At 45.4% G+C, this 16,561-nt stretch overlaps 1 protein-coding gene across 8 annotated transcripts in view; it reads left to right on the forward strand.

Moving 5' to 3' along the window:
• The first annotated feature begins 9,737 nt into the window (after nucleotides 1-9,737).
• The window catches only part of RNF152 (ring finger protein 152), a 58,634-nt gene continuing 51,810 nt past the window's right edge, over nucleotides 9,738-16,561 (forward strand). For 2 of the 8 annotated variants that reach the window (XM_073332255.1, XM_073332248.1), the window contains exon 1: nucleotides 10,848-11,282. The gene's annotated coding sequence lies outside the window, so the exon portion shown is untranslated. The other 6 variants (XM_073332253.1, XM_073332249.1, XM_073332251.1 and 3 more) reach the window with 6 other exon arrangements.

A 16,561-nucleotide genomic window follows, 5' to 3' on the forward strand; every position in this document is an offset into this window, starting at 1 on the left:
TGCACCCTTAATAGTGTTCTTTTAATGTAATTTTTTGCGTATAATATAGTTATGTCCAGTTATTTACCATTGTACCATGGCACATTGGTACTCCTGTATATAACTCGGTAACAGTAAGAAAAGTGGTTGTATAGTAAATTATGGTGAAATAGTTCCATGTCATGATCTTGTGTTGTGTTTGTATATTATTTTTGCAATTCAGTCAAACCTCAGTTACCTGAGAGGAGGACAGTGAATTAATTTGGATGAATGAGGGTTCGTATAACTGATGGACTCTCGATATAGTTAATGCACATCAAGGAACACCGTGTTGCTTTGGAGGAAAGAGCAGTCTGAATAATCAAGGTTTGGTAATTGAGCTTTGCCTGTGTTTAAATACCCTTCATTAGATGTGTTTTGTCTAGTGTACAAGGAAATATTAATTATAAAAGAATAAAATTAGGGTTCTATATTGACACACTTAAAATAAGGAAACTGCCAGTTCTGATTCATGTCAGCTTGTACTTCTCAACATCACATGGCAAGGTGGTGACACACGTGGTGAGTGGGAGATTAGAAAGGTATAACATCTAGCTGTGTCAGGACACTCATTTTTCCCTTCTTGATGTGTTTTTGTTGTTGTTGTTGCTGTCATTGTTGCCTGCAGCAGAAGTGGAAGCAGTAGCTAGGACTACACAGATGGCATAGACTCGGGGCAAATGCTGACCTGTGGGAGTCAGCAATGATACTGGGCTTTTTGTCCAACCTCTATTGGCATTTGCACCCATAACTGTACCTCTGGACTAACAGCACGTGGTCTGATTTGTTTGGGTCAAGTTGCTTTTATCCCTCTAGTGTTCTCTCCATAAAACTCACTCTGTGGGAAGCCCTATCTACCCACATAAGCCCTTAACCCAGGGCTAGAGTGGTTCACACGGCCTTGTATGGGATCTCTGTCCTGGAGTGAACATCACTCTCTTTAATGGTGCGATTGTAGTTATTCATCTTGCTGGGAGTTTCCACAGTAAGGCCTTGATTTGGCTGAGGGCTCGCCCATGTGTCTTACTTGAAACACATGAGCAGCCCCATTGATTTCAGTGGCACTACTCATTTGCTTAAAGTTAAGCACATGCTTCAATGCTTTGCTGGATCAGGGCATAAATATCTATTTTAGAGGGTTTACTGTGTGCATGGGTACGTATGAATTCCTGTGGGAGATGAGATTCGAGGCTGATTCTACATTGACTTTGTACTCATCCTCTTTCAACCCCCACAGCAGTTAAGGAGGCTACATATGATGCAGATTTCGGTCCTATAACTCTCAAGTAATAAACATTTCCTCCATCATGAAGCCTAGGACTGTTAGCACATGGGAGAAGACGCTTCCTAAATTTGAGAGGTTTCTTGCAGGCAGGGGTGGGGATCCTAGGTACATTATAAAACTGAGTTACTGGGAATACATAGCTTTTTTACAAGCACATTTGCAGGTTAACAATCTGTAAAAAAGCTCACAGTGCATAATACTTTTAAAGTGCGCAATAAAAAGGTGTTTGATATAAAAAAAACCCAAGGGATTGTGTATGTGCCTGTCATATTTTGATGAGCCAGAATGTTCATAATAATTTTTAGCAGAAGATATCAGTATGTACAAATGACAGTTATATGTAACCAATGGGGTCTGAGTCTGCTTCCACTGAAGTCTTTAGGAATATCATCCTTCATTTCAGTACAAGCAATTTTGGGTGCGTAGGCTATATTTTTATCACAATTTTAAGCCCAGTCCTTTAATGAAGCACCATGCAAGATCTGGGGACTGCCTACACAGCGCTAATTACAGGAGCAAGGCTTTTGATAGTAGGGGAGGAATTACTGCAGAAAGCAAATCTCCGTACCTCAGCCATATTTTTGGCCCTGACCCTACAAACTTGCAGGCCCTGATTCAGCACTTTAGCTGAGTAAATGAGTAAATAACTATGTCATATGCAAGCTCATTCTCTTGTGAGTATTTGGCCCAGCTCTTAGAGTCCTGTGATCATGAGAAAATTTTAGCTTTCATTAAAATGAAAAAAGAAAAAGAAAGCAGTTTTCTAGCCCTCATGGTTGCCAAGAAAAGCTTGAAAATATAACCTGAGTGCATCCTTATGGCTCAAAAACCAGACGGCAAAGAAAAAGTACCCCTAATTTACTATTTTTTAAAATATCTTGTGATTTTCAGTCCAGTCTCATGATCTTTGAGTGCCTGACTCCTGATTTTGAAAGCTTGGCGTTAGCAATACTGACCTGCTTAATTGCTTTGTTGACTTGGGGCCTTACTACTGTATGCTGTGCATATGAGTGGTCCCAGTGGTGACCAGTGGCATGCTCATGATGGACAAAAGTCAGTTACATACAGAAAAGGGCCCTGAAAATCGTTGGGACAGCTCATGGTAGTTAGTATTACTTCAGTTAGTAACAGTCTGCAGGATCATGCCCTATCAATACTAACCATACTTGAGCAAACAGGGCCTGATTTTATTTCTTGGAATAAATTATTATCCACAATTAGTTCAATTATTAAAAAAATAAATTGGAAATTCACTCAGCCAAACCAATGTGATGGGAATGTTAAGCATCCAATAGGAGAACACACAGCCGCTATGAAATAACAAATCCAAGCCCTCACTGTGTTAGGCAAAAGGGAACAACCGTTATCCTGCTTTTTGTTGCAGTTTACTTTATTTGCATTAGCAATGTATTTAAGAGGTCATTGCCAAGCGTGGTGGTTCTTGGCATACCCAGGACTATAAGGCACTTTATTAACCACTGCCTTTCTTGTGGTAGCTGGATGTCAGCTCCCTGACACGGCCAGCCCTTCAGCCACTCAAGCACTCTCCTCTGGGTTTATACCAGCCCTTCCTTTGCCTTGCAGGTTAACAATAGGTGCACCCCAATCCTTGAGTCCTTTTGAATTGTTCCCCTGTGATATCCAGCCCCTGAAGCTGGCTACTCACAGAAGTTCCAGATCCTCTGACCCAAAGGTGTAGGGTGCCCCAATTTACCAGCTTTACCATCACTCGCTGCTCCTGTAAAGCGCACAGCACTTGTGAGCACTTATAATAAAACAAAAGAATGTTTATTTAAGAAAGAATAAAGATTTAACTATAAATGAGAGAGCGGTGGAAACATGTGGTTACAACACAAAACAAATTCATAAAATGCAAACCTGGGTGTACACTTATCAATAGTTATCTATCCTATCTAATAAAGTAGGTTATCCCACAAAGTTCAGTTTGCAGAGCTGGCAGGTTTCTCAAGAATTTGGATACAAACCTTCATGAAAGCATACCCTTCTGCTAGGGGTTTTCTTCTGTGAATAGAAAAGGAATACTAGTGGCACTTTAGAGACTAACCAATTTATTTGAGCATAAGCTTTCGTGAGCTACAGCTCACTTCATCTTCTGTGAATGGATCCAGAGTGCCTTGCCCTACACCCTATTATATTACAGCAGTCTTCTATTCACAGCCAGGGTGAACTCCTCCCTTCTTGTAGAAAAGAAATGGTTTTGATTGTCATTGTCTGATGGTTTTCCATTGACTGTGGCAGGGGTAGACAATAGAACTTTGCACTACCTTGCTAGCTGAGTGCGGAGGGGTAACAACTCCATCTTCCTTGAATGGGCCATTATCATGACACCCCAGGGACTAATTTCTAATCCAAGTCCATAAAGCATACTTTCCATTTAGTTACATTATTCCTTAAATATTATCTGTACATAAATCTCACAATGACTATGAGTCTTGACAAATTATGAGCTTTCTGTAGATACAGGATATTTATCCATAAAGAGTATATATAAGATAAGATGAGTTTGGTGTCTCCGGTGAGAGCTTTTTGCAAAGAACAGGGGACCACATAGTCAAGTGGTCGATGTCACGCCAAGGTATTTTTCACCATATTAAAAATCTGAATACTTTTCCTGAATACTGCATTTAAAAAAACCCTACTAACCAACCAACACAAACATCCCCTGCAAAAAAACATACCCCCCCCCCCAACACTACAGGGCATTTGAAGGTGAAATCTATTTCCTTTCCTTTATTTTAAGTCAACTGTTGGGAGCTTTTCAAGAGTACTAATTGACACCCCTGGAGACTCAAATCCTCCTATTCTCATGGCAAGCGAAAGTGGTAACAGAAGCAGTGCAAGATTGTCCATGGGAATTACTATACTTCCTTTCCCCTATCTTTTGTATGTCTTACCTACTTAGGCCCTGATCCTGCAAAGACTCACTCACATGCTTAACTTTAAGCACGTGAGTATTCTCTTTAGCTTTAGTAGAACTAGTCAGATGATTACAGTTAAACATATTGATTAGTCTGTGCAGGATCAGGGCCACAGCTGTAAGCTATTTGGGGCAGGTACTGTCTTCAACTATGTGTTTGTACAACTCCTAACAGGATGGAGCCTCCACCTCAGCTGGGTCTTCTAACTGCTACTGTAATACTAATACCAAAAACATAATAATGCCACCGTACTTCAGTCTTGACCTACAGGGGACCATCTCGACCAGTAAGATGACAGTTTAGTCTCTAACCATTGAGTGCTTGGCCTCTCTGCTAACAAAGATGCTAACGGGTACTAGAAGGGATGGAAATCTGTTTCCATTTTCCTCCATTGTATCCACACGGGTTTGTTATGGTGGGGTTGTTTACAATACCATAGCTGGCATTAGTTTTTTTTAAAATAAGAAAAGGAGGGAACTAATACATAAACAATTACATAGACTTGTGTAAAATTTTGTGCCCACCAACTTTGAAGTATCCCTTTAAGAATAGGATGTAGCACAATTTCCTGATGTGAACTCTATATACGGTTCTTTTTTTAATTGTAAAACCAACCCAATATCTCGAAGGCTTTATGAACAGCCCTTAGAGAACCTTGAATTATTGTGGTGCAAATACTTGGGTCACGTTGTGTACATGGTTTTCCCTGTGAATGAAGAGAAAGCAAGCTTCCCAATTGACATTAAGCCAGTGTTTGTGAAATAAATCCTCCAGCCTTCAGGCTAATGAAATTCTCCAGAGAGAAACAAACATACTCATCACCAGCATAGTTGCCAGTGCAGACATCCCAGACTTATTTGGAAAACTATTAGTCATATTTGTATTTCTGCAGTGCCAAAGAGCCCCTTTCCTGGACCAGGACCCTATAATTTTATGATACCAATGAACAGCACAAGCAGCTGACTGGCACTTGTCCAGATGCAGGAGGATGACAGTATCCTAAAGATCCTGCTTCACCCCAAACTCCAACACTTATAAAATAAGTCCATTAACTTTGTGAGTGCTGCAAATAGCCATCTTGCTGTTCTTCCTTCCATCCCCCTGACTGCCTGTGGGCATAGTGGTGCAATCAGGTGGACAGGAATCAGTTGGGTTTTTGGGGTAGGGCATGCTCAAAATTGGTTTTGGAGGTGCTCGCAAAAATAGTAAGGCTAACTCTGGACTCATGCTCATTTATGGCCAGGATGGGGAAGGGAGGAGAAAGAAGAGAAGGCGATGCCATTGTCCCTGCAGTCTGAACCCAGATCGGTGGCTGGATTTGGCCTATTTGACTTCTGTACTCTTCACCCACATAAAGCTCAATTATTCAATTAAGAAAAAGAAAAAAAAACAAACAAACCCCAAAAGCAAACAAACAAAAACCTAATGAATCACAACGTGCTTTGGTCACTTAGTCTAAAAACTGTAGCTTAGTTTTAATTATTTGCTTAACTTCATGGTATACTCGTGAACATACAGTAGAATATGCTAAGTAAAAGTAATGACGTCTAAGTTGTATGAGACCTTGTTCTGCCATTAAATCCCTGCTGAGGAGTGGAGTGAGACTGAAGTGATTTTTGTGAGAATGTTTCGTTTTGTAAATTTCCGAGGTTCTGTCTTTTCCACTGAATGCATCCCACTAAGTGAGCTGTAACTCACGAAAGCTTCTGTGCAAATAAATTTGTTAGTCTCTAAGGTTTCAGAATAACAGCCGTGTTAGTCTGTATTCGCAAAAAGAAAAGGAGGACTTGTGGCACCTTAGAGAAAGCTTATGCTCTAATAAATTGGTTAGTCTCTAAGGTGCCACAAGTCCTCCTTTTCTTTTTAGTCTCTAAGGTGCCACAAGGCCTCCTTTTCTTTTTGCGAGGTTCTACTGCTTCACTTTCACCATTTCCAGAGTGGCGCTGTAGGCAAAATTTTAAGGTGAGAGAAGAGTTTGTTTCAAACAAAAACAAACATTGAATGTGACGCTTTTTCCCCCCAGGCCAGTAAGGGGTTCAATCAACACCTGCCTTGCAACTCTGGATGCCTTAAATGCTAGGCAGCTGTGGCTCACAGCCTTGACACCAAGAGCCAGCATATGAGCAAAAAGGTCTCACCCTGGCTTCTATCACCCAGTTTCTTCCAGGGGGGCCCTCCACAATCCTTCCAGCCGCGGGTGCTCCCCAAAAATGTTTACCTGCAGCGCTTAGCCCCTCTCACTAGTAACACTCACAAAACCTAATCAAGTTAGCTGGTTCTTTAAAGAGACAGTACACCGTAACCTGTTAGCTTTACTAAGGTTAACACAAAGTAAAACAAGCTTAGTAACAACAGAATACAGATTTAGGTGATACCAAGCAGAAGAGATAGGGATAGAAATGGTTACAAACAAGCAAAAGTAAAAATAGCTGTAGCTCAGGAAAGCTCATGCTCAAATAAATTGGTTAGTCTCTAAGGTGCCACAAGTACTCCTTTTCTTTTTGCGGATACAGACTAACACGGCTGTTACTCTGAAACTTCTAAGACTAAAATCTCACTTAACAAACTAGCCTCATTTATGCAAAGTAGTTTCCTCACCAAAGTCATTCTTCCAGCACGGCTGGTGAGCCTTTAGCCAGGATCCAGCACGGAGCCCAAATTGCTTGGTTCTTTGTCTCCTCAGGTGAAGGATGACAAAATGACCTTTTGTCTTCTCTTCATCTTCTCCAAGTTCATAGACCCTGTCAAAGGAGACAGGAAGGCTTCCTGGAAGGTGCAGTCTCCATCCCCCATGGAGATTGTTCAGTAGTCATTTTCCCTCACTTTCTTGCTTTTTTTCCCTCACTTTGGATGGGCTAGCACCAACAGGAGAGTAAATTTGTGTGGGGGGGTGGAGGGTGAGAAAACCTGGATTTGTGCTGGAAATGGCCCACCTGTTGATCACTTTAGATAAGCTATTACCAGCAGGACAGTGGGGTGGGAGGAGGTATTGTTTCATGATTTCTGTGTGTATATAAAGTCTGCTGCAGTTTCCACGGTAAACATCTGATGAAGTGAGCTGTAGCTCACGAAAGCTCATGCTCAAATAAATTGGTTAGTCTCTAAGGTGCCACAAGTACTCCTTTTCTTTTTGCGAATACAGACTAACACGGCTGTTCCTCTGAAACCTTTCTTGCTTTGTTTACTTTGCATGTAAATGTGCTTTTCATTATCTTTGGTCACACCTTGCTTAATTTACATAGGAGACACAGCGTTGTCTGTGAAACAGCATTCTTTTTAGGGCCATCTGGGGTAGGCACTATCTGCCAAACAGATTGGAGGAATATATTTCCATTCCAGCACATCTCTATCGTTTGTTGCATGTGAACCATATGTACTTCACACAAGAATATTGTTGATCAGTGAGTTACTAGTCTCCCAGTGATACATTACAAGACACCTCTTAAATAAATGTCATGACAGTGCCTGGGGTGCACTGGACTGGTCAGGCCAGCTGAGACTCAATGCTACGTACCAGGGAACCCCTTGACCTCTGGCCGTAGGGTGCTCTTGGGGTCATACTAATATGTCTGTAGATCTAGTTCCCCGGAACTTGCCATCATCACATCAGAAGCAACTCTGTCTTTGGAAGATGAATGTATTCCACAATATTGAACTTCTTCAAGGGACAGAGGAGAAACTTATCTTAATTAACAGGTTTCAGAGTAACAGCCGTGTTAGTCTGTATTCGCAAAAAGAAAAGGAGGACTTGTGGCACCTTAGAGACTAACCAATTTATTTGAGCATAAGCTTTCCTGAGCATCCGATCAAGTGAGCTGTAGTCTGTGGTACTCCTTTTCTTTTTGTGGCACCTTAGAGACTAACCAATTTATTTGAGCATAAGCTTTCGTGAGCTACAGTGAAGTGAAGCTACCGATGAAGTGAGCTGTAGCTCACGAAAGCTTATGCTCAAATAAATTGGTTAGTCTCTAAGGTGCCACAAGTCCTCCTTTTCTTTTATCTTAATTAATTATCTGATAATTTATGGACTTTCTTGTTTCACACTAGCTGACCTCCTGTGATGCCAAGACATCTGAACACATTTGTCCCCAGCCACTGGTGGAAATAGGATTGTTTTCTGAGTAAGCAGCACTGGGTCCTGTATCTGTTTCTTCTGTTGTTTTAATGTACATCGACAGTGATGTGATGACTGCCATGTTGGCTGGGGACCTCCAAAGTGAAAAGCAATAGACTCTATAATGTGAGAGCCTAATTTAAGCTGAGAGCTAGAGCAGACCCATACCCTCTGTAGATCAGGCACTGAAGGGAATACCTAACACACACTGGCTAAGTATTTTTTTTAGAAAGTGCCATCATCCTTTCCCTATTAAAAAGCAATAAAAATATATCTTAAAACCTCAGGTTATTACAGTTCCCCAAGCGAAAAAGTTATAAATAGCTCCTATAAATAGTAGCCCTTCTGGCCGCTCTATTCTCCACCCCTGCACTTTGCCTAGCAGCATTGCCCAGAGAAGCAAACTCAGAGAAAGAACCCCTGCCTTCTCTTTCTATTTCCGCCACACAGTTGCTGTGTGACCAGAAGCAGGCCTCTTAACCCCTCTGTTTCTCGTCTGCACAGTGGGGACCAGGATTCCCTTTGTATGACTCTTCCCCCCAGGCTTTTAGGCAGGGGGTTGTTTGAGAGCAGCAGTGCTGAAGGGTCCTGTACTTTTACCGTAGCCTGGGTAAGTTCTCCCTGGCCTGCAAAGCGCTTTGGAGAGAGGAGACAGAAGTCCCAGCCCGGGCTCCCCACCCCACATACCCCGTTGCCCAGGCCGGGGCTCCCCCGCTGCTGCTGCTCAGCTCCCCCCCCCCCCCCACACACACAGCGGGAAAACACAACCTACAGCCGCAACTGGCCAAACAAGCCCGCCTGAGGCTGCTGGTACCTTTTGGATCTTAAAAAGAAAAGGAGGACTTGTGGCACCTTAGAGACTAACCAATTTATTTGAGCATAAGCTTTCGTGAGCTACAGTGAAGTGAAGCTACCGATGAAGTGAGCTATAGCTCACGAAAGCTTATGCTCTAATAAATTGGTTAGTCTCTAAGGTGCCACAAGTCCTCCTTTTCTTTTTGCGAATACAGACTAACACGGCTGTTACTCTGAAACCTTTGGATCTTAAGACACACTTGCCTGCCAGGGAAAATAAAAGCCTGTCTTAGGAGATGGTGATTTGCTTTTGATTGCTCCTCAGCACGCTAGGATTTTATTATGGCATCGCCCGGCAGGAATGGCTCACCGGGCGACCATTATAATTCCTTGCCCGTGGGGCTGCCACACCTGACCGCTCCCCCGCCACCCCTGGCGGGGGGATCGCTGCTGCCAACCACAGGCTGCCGGGGCAGGGCAGGGCAGGGGGGGAAAGAAGGGGGCGGGCCCTAGGGGCGGAGTCTCCTCGGCCCCCGCCGTGCCCGCCTCTGGGGGGGTGGGGGGGTAAGGCCGGGAGGGCTCCCGCTGCGGTTTGGTGCCCGCTGTGAGACTGAGGAGGGAGCGGGAAGGGGGGCTCGCTCCCTGTGTGGGGAGGAGGCTGCGATCGGGCGTGTGTGTTTCAAAAGCAAAGAGCCGCTCTCCTGCCCTTCCCTCCCCAGCCTGGTGAGCGCTGCTCCCGGCCGTCTGCGAGGCCAGCGCGCCGCCAGCAGGGTGCCCGGGGCTGGCCCGGCAGCGCGGGGCACCGCCAGAGGCGCGGGCAGGGGCGCAGAGGGGTGGGGTGGGGGGGGCAGACGCGGCTTGTGTCGTCGGGCGAGCAGCCCGAAATAAAAGAAAAGCAGGTCAGTGTGCTTCTTGCACCCCCGTCTTCTTCCTGCCGGTGTGTGCGAGGGAGCCTTCCCCAGCAGCCGCCAGCTCGTGGTTTCCGAGGGGCCCCCCCGTGACTCACGGGCAGGGCTGGTTCTCGGCTGCAGCGTGTGTGTGTGTGTGTGTGTGTGTGGTGTTGGGAAGCGGAGTTGCAAAGGAGGGTGCGGGGAATCTCTCGCCCCGCTCAGCGGCGGGCGGAACTAGGTCGGGCTGCTGGTGTGTCGGGGCAGGGGGGTGATGGGGCGGGGGAGTGCCGGCTCTGGCGTGGGGTGACAGCCATCTGGCTGAGTCGGTGGTGTCCTCAGATGCCTCCTTGAGCCCTGGCTGAAGCCAGCCCCTCCGCCCACCACCTTCCCCCTTGTCTCTAGCGGCACGGGGGGCTGCATTTCCTTCCTGCCCCCCGGGCCTTGCCTAAAGAAATAGTTTCTTCACCGAGGGGTTGTTATCTCCAGCCAGCTGGGCTTTCTATCTCCAGCCCTTTCTCCCGAGGAGGGGCCTCCAGGAGGAGAAGAGACAGAGGGTTAGGGCTTCTCATCTGGCCGATTCTGCTTGGCAGGGGTGAAATGATCGCTGGAAGGGCAAGGCAAGGAGCCGGAGCTTAGGGGGGAGACAAGCCCTGCAATCTGGGGGGAGGGGGTAGGCTTTGCATGTTTCCTGCGTTCGGGAAGGGTGAGGCTTTAAAAAGGGGCTTAGCCTGTTAAAAGAGGGGAGGGACAGTGGTAGGGATGGTAAAGCGATGTCTGAAATGCCAGCTGATCCGTTGGTGTGTGCGTGCATGTGTTATCTGTGTAACTGCCTCCTATACCCATCAACTCTCACATGGAATAGCCACAGGGTGTTTGTTTCCCTTTTCGGCACTGAGGGAGTTGCTAAAGGGGAGGCTGCTTTCAAAAAAGGGGAACTTGGAGACAGGGAATCGATTTTTTTTTTCATTATTTTTATTTCTAGTCTGAATGAATCTGGAAGCATGTCACACCCCGCCTCCTTGCACCCCTGAAACATAGTTCTAGATCCAGGCTAAAAGGATGCTTTGATTTCAGAATTTGCTGCTGTCTAACCCTTGCTGCGTGTAATTCACTGCAGGCAGAACAAAGCTCTGTCACAACTGTGCTTCCTGGTTGTCGCCTCCTGCCTGCAAACCATTGAACATTTTCCACTTGATATCATCCTGCAGAAAGGGAGAAAGGAGACGCAATGAGAGATTCAGGTAATACAAAAATACGCTCGCTATCGGTAACTGTCAGTGCTCATGTCTGTGGAGTAGTGCAATGCGTGGAGATTGTATTGAACTCTGTCTGGGTGCTGTCTGTGGTTGCATCAACGTTGTTTAAGTGAGGTTTGCTGAGCAAAAAATCCAGATGACTTTAGAGACTGATCTCTTTTTTCCTTTATTTTTCTCCTAATGCCATTTAGGGAGAAAATATCCAGTAACTCAAACCCATCCTTCCTATTAAAACGTTTTGATGGGTTTTAAGCATTATTTTTTAACGGACAATAATAAAAGAATAAAAGGTTAAATATGTTAATAGTGACAGAATTTGGCTTTGTTCTTGTCAAATTAGAAATTGCCTCTTTGGAAAGGCAGCATTGCCAAAAATATGGTCTACAAATGTTACCAAGGACTAGCACCAAAGTGCTTTGTTTCAGCTATGCTATTTGTTGGCATGACTTTTCTTGGAAGTAATTCACTGTTTGCCTTTTAAAAAATTAAATTGTGGTTTTGCTTAAAAGACAGTGAAAGATTTGTATGCAATAAGTTGTTCTTGAGGGAGCTATTAGTTGTGTGTGTGGCAAAAGAAAGAGAACAAAGAAAGCAGGCTTTTGATAAGACCCCTTAATTCAACTATAAAATGCTGAAATTCATCGTCAGCTCCTTGTTCTCTCAGTAAATCTCTTCTTCTCCCTTTCAGAAATATGGTCCATGTTCTGTTTTGCTCCTCTTCAAACAAGCACAGTAATTCTGTTCTGACTGACATTTGCTCAAGTGTTGGGGTTGTCTGTAAGCCATTTAAAAATATTTGTAACCTTCAGACTCAATATATGCACAGGTCTTTCTGTCAACCTATATGTCCAGGTTGAGGTCATAGGCCTTTCTGAAGTGCCTGTTGAGACTGAAATAATATATAACTCATGGGACAATGACAACATTTTTTCCCTCTCCTGCTCTTGAAAATGCTGTCCTTAGCATTGTAATTATGGTTTTGCTAACTTGAATGAGAAGGTAAATATGAAAGGAACCACTGTTGAGGACTGTAGAGTTATAACCGTTTTGTATTGTTGCCATTCACAACATTGTCAGGGCATAGATCTGTGGAAAATGCCCTCCGCCCCACACACACATACCTTCATTTACAATAAAAGTAAAGAACTCAATGAAGAGTTCAGTGCTTCACCTGTAACGTCCGTCAATTTTTAAAGGTGACAGTTGGTACAGCTGGCAAGAAAAATGGGGGCCGTTGTTTTGTACGGGAAAAGTTGTTTCAGCCACACCAGACAAAAGTATGGTTTGCACATCAAATAGTTTCCCTGGAAGCATCGGCCAGTGCTTTGGAATGTCCAGATTAGGTATCCTGATGCCATGAAGGATAATAAATATTATTTCAATCTGTGTATTGTGTGTGTAAATTATATGGATCATGTAATAACATAGAACAGGCTGCTCATCATAAGAGAATCCAAGGCTTAGCCAGCTGAGTCTGGAGCTGGGAGGCATGGACTTCGGTGTTCTAATTCTGGCTCTGACACTTATTCACTTGTGTGTTCAACATTGCTAGCTTCTCTGAGTCTCAGTTCCTCCAGGCCTGCTCCTGGAAGTGCTCTTCATGTAGGGCTGCTACTGGTAATTCTGCATGGCGTTTCAGCAGGGTCTTTCGTAAGTTCCAATCTACTAGACATTTAAGCACATTTAAGACTTTACCCAGGTGAATAGTCCCACTGAAGGTAGGGAGATAGAAAATTGTGTAAAATTGATCTTGTGCTCATGTATTTTCAGGGTCAAGATCACAGACTGCAAGTCTTTGGGCATGGACTGTATCTATTTCTATACTAGTACAGTGCTTAGCAGAATGGGGCCTTGATACTGATTAGGGTTTCTGGCACTACTGTAATATAAACATTAAATAGTAATAGAGAATGCTTTCAGGACCAGGCCCTCCATCTGTGACACGGGGATAACTGACATTTACTTAAAACGAGCAAACAAAACCATTTATTTAGCAGCCAACTTGAGTAAGGGTTGCAGAGTTGGGCCCGTTGATTTTGCTTTTGGCAGAACATGAGGAGTATTTTCAAAAACATGGGATCCCAGCACAACTCAAATTCTGTACTGTTTTTAAGATTCTACCTCTAGCTGCTGCTATCGTGTGGGTTGCAGACTAGATCTGAGCCTGGACCTTTCCCCCTCCACAATATATAGATCCGCTACAGAAATTCCACAGCTGTTTTTGAGCCTATCAAGAGTTGCCTGCCTTCTTTGCTGATGCCATTTTCTATACAAATCGCTGTTCTGCTGCTCAGCTCTGTGAGGAGGGGAGTGGAAGCCTTTGAAACGGATGTGACTGTGTTGCACAATCTTCTGTCAAAGAAAACAGCATTAAAAACCTTCTCAGCTTTCATCTTCTTAAGTTGATTATCCAGGATCTAACATTTTAAACAGGTGATTTAAAAAAAAAAAAATGCTTGTGACTCTGATTGCCAGCCAGGGTTTCCAAGGCACCCACTCACTGCACCAGAACTGAGAGCAAGCACTAAGAGTTCTATGGGGTGAAAACTCCATCAGTGGGTTAGGTATGCAGGTTGGGGATCAGATCTAAACAATCCCAAAAGAGCCGTAGAAGATATAGACCCGAGGAAGGTTCCACACCGAGGGCATGGCTACATTTGCAGATGTAGAGCGCTGTGAGTTAAACCTGCCTTCGTAGAGTGCAGCAGGGAAAGCGCTGCAGTCTGTCCACACTGACAGCTGACAGCGCACTGGCGTGGTCACATTTGCAGCACTTGCAGTGGCATTGGGAGCGGTGCATTGTGGGCAGCTATCCCACACAGCACCTCTTCCCATTCTGGCGCTGTGACTTGTGGGAAGGGGGTGGGGAGTGCAGGGCATTCTGGGTCCTGTCCCAATGCCCCGTGATGCATCGTTTCGCACCCCAGCATTCCCTTTGCTTCCATCCACATTTGGCGCCATCTTTCAACAGTCTTTGTACTGCGCGGTCTGTCTTCCCTTTCAGTCTGCGGGAATGGAGCCCGAAGTGCTGAAGAGTATGCTGATGAGTCTCGCCAGTGCGTCACTTTTGGCAGTTGAGTTATTCCTTAAGATCCAGAGTGACAGTGAGGACTCCGACGATGATATCGACTCGAGTAATGCAAACAACTCAAGTTTGCTTGTGGCATGCACAGACATGCTCACCATTGTGGAATGCTGTTTTTGGGCTCAGGAAACAAGCACTGAGTGGTGGGATCACATCGTCATGCAAGTCTGGGATGATGAGCAGTGGCTGCAGAACTTTCGGATGAGAAAAGCCACTTTCATGGGACTGTGTGCTGAGGTCGCCCCCACACTGCGGCGCAAGGACACGAGATTGAGAGCTGCCTGATGGTGGAGGAGGGGTGGCTATTGCAATCTGGAAGCTGGCAACTCCAGACAGCTACCGATTGGTCGCTAACCAGTTTGGAGTGGGGAAGTTGACCGTTGGAATTGTGTTGATGCAAGTTTGCAGGGCCATTAATCACATCCTGCTCAGAAGAACATGACTCCGGGTAACGTGCATGACATTATGGCTGGCTTTGCACAAATGGGTTTCCCTAACTGCGGAGGGGCGATAGATGGGACGCATATTCCAATTCTGGCACCAGCCCACCTAGCCTCCGAGTAAGTTAATTGGAAGGGCTATTTCTCTATGGTTCTTCAGGCACTTGTGGATCACCGTGGGCGTTTCATTGACCTTAACGCAGGCTGGCCCAGAAAGGTGCATGACACACGCATCTTTTGGAACACTGGCCTGTTCAGGAAGCTGCAAGCTGGGACTTTTTTCCCAGACCAGAAGATCACGGTAGGGGAAGTTGAAATGCCCATTGTGATCCTTGGATGCTGTGGCTCATGAAACTCTACACAGGGAGCCTTGACAGCAGCATGGAGCTGTTCAACAACAGGCTGAGCTGGTGCAGAATGACTGTGGAGTGTGCTTTTGGCCGTTTAAAGGGTCGCTGGTGCTCTCTGCATGGGAAGTTGGACCTGGCCGATAACAGCATCCCTGCGATTATATCCGCGTGCTGTACCGTCCATAACATTTGTGAAGGGAAGGGTGAAAGATTCACTCAGGCATGGAACTCGGAGGTTCAACACCTGGAGTCTGAATTTGAACAGCCAGAGAGCAGGGCTATTAGAGGGGCCCAGAGCGGGGCTGCAAGGATTAGGGATGCCTTGAGGGAGCAATTTGACTCTGAAAGCCAACAGTAATGTCTGGTGTGGTGCCCTGCACGGGAGTGAAGTGGGGTAGGAATCTGTGTTTGCTACGTATGATACACTGACTTGCCGTGCCTGTTGCTTTCCTGGGCTAAGGTTTCTTTTACATTATGCAATAATAAAGAATGTTTTCAAAGTCAAAAAAATCAATTTATTGAAAAAAAACACAACACAACTGCTTGGGAAACACAAAGGACAAGGGGGTGGGGTGGGGTGGGGTGGGGTGGAGAACGGTACAGTCACAGATTTGCGTATGTCCTGTCTGGAGTGCTGTGCAATGCGTACAGCACTTCAGGATGGCTATACTGCATGGTGATGGGGGTTGAGTGCAGTGGATAAAGGTCGTAGTTTTCAGGGCTGGGTGGTGAAGCTACAGCTGTTGGAGACAGTGGGTGGCGGTAAGAACCCGGATGTTGGGGAAAGTGGGTTGGAGGTGACATGGGGGCACAAGGAAAAGAGATTTGGGACAAGGGCTGCAGGGAGGGGCGGGCGCGGTAGTGCTCCACCTGCATGGCTACGAGCGCCTGGATCGAGTCCGTTTGGTGCTTCATGATGGTTATCAGCCGCTCTGTGCTTTGGTGCTGGCGATCCGCATTCTGCTGGCGGACCCTCCTTTCACTCTCCCACCACTCCTGCACTTTTTGATTTTCATTAAGGGAGTGCTGCATGACTTCATGCAGCATGCCCTCTTTGCTTCTACATGGTCTCTTCCCGATTCTTTGCAGCCTCTCGGCTGGTGATAACATGGACGGCTGAGATCTCAAGCATCTGTAAAAGCAAAATGCAACACTTAACAGAGGCAGCATTGTTCACACCAGACAGAGCAATGATTCCGCCATATTCAAAGGCAAGCATGGTCTACACAACAGTATAATTTGCCTGTCCCAAAGCAAGCGCACATAATGCACGGGAGCCCCAAAATGGTGAATAAGCACAGGGTCAAGTGTGACTGATTGTTTTATGGCTGTACTGTCCTCTGGGTTTCTGTGCCTTGGGGAGAGCCAACAGCTGCAGGGGGCCCCTAT

Source organism: Lepidochelys kempii, chromosome 2 (assembly GCF_965140265.1).
Source record: "Lepidochelys kempii isolate rLepKem1 chromosome 2, rLepKem1.hap2, whole genome shotgun sequence".
NCBI classification, from domain to species: Eukaryota; Metazoa; Chordata; order Testudines; family Cheloniidae; genus Lepidochelys; species Lepidochelys kempii.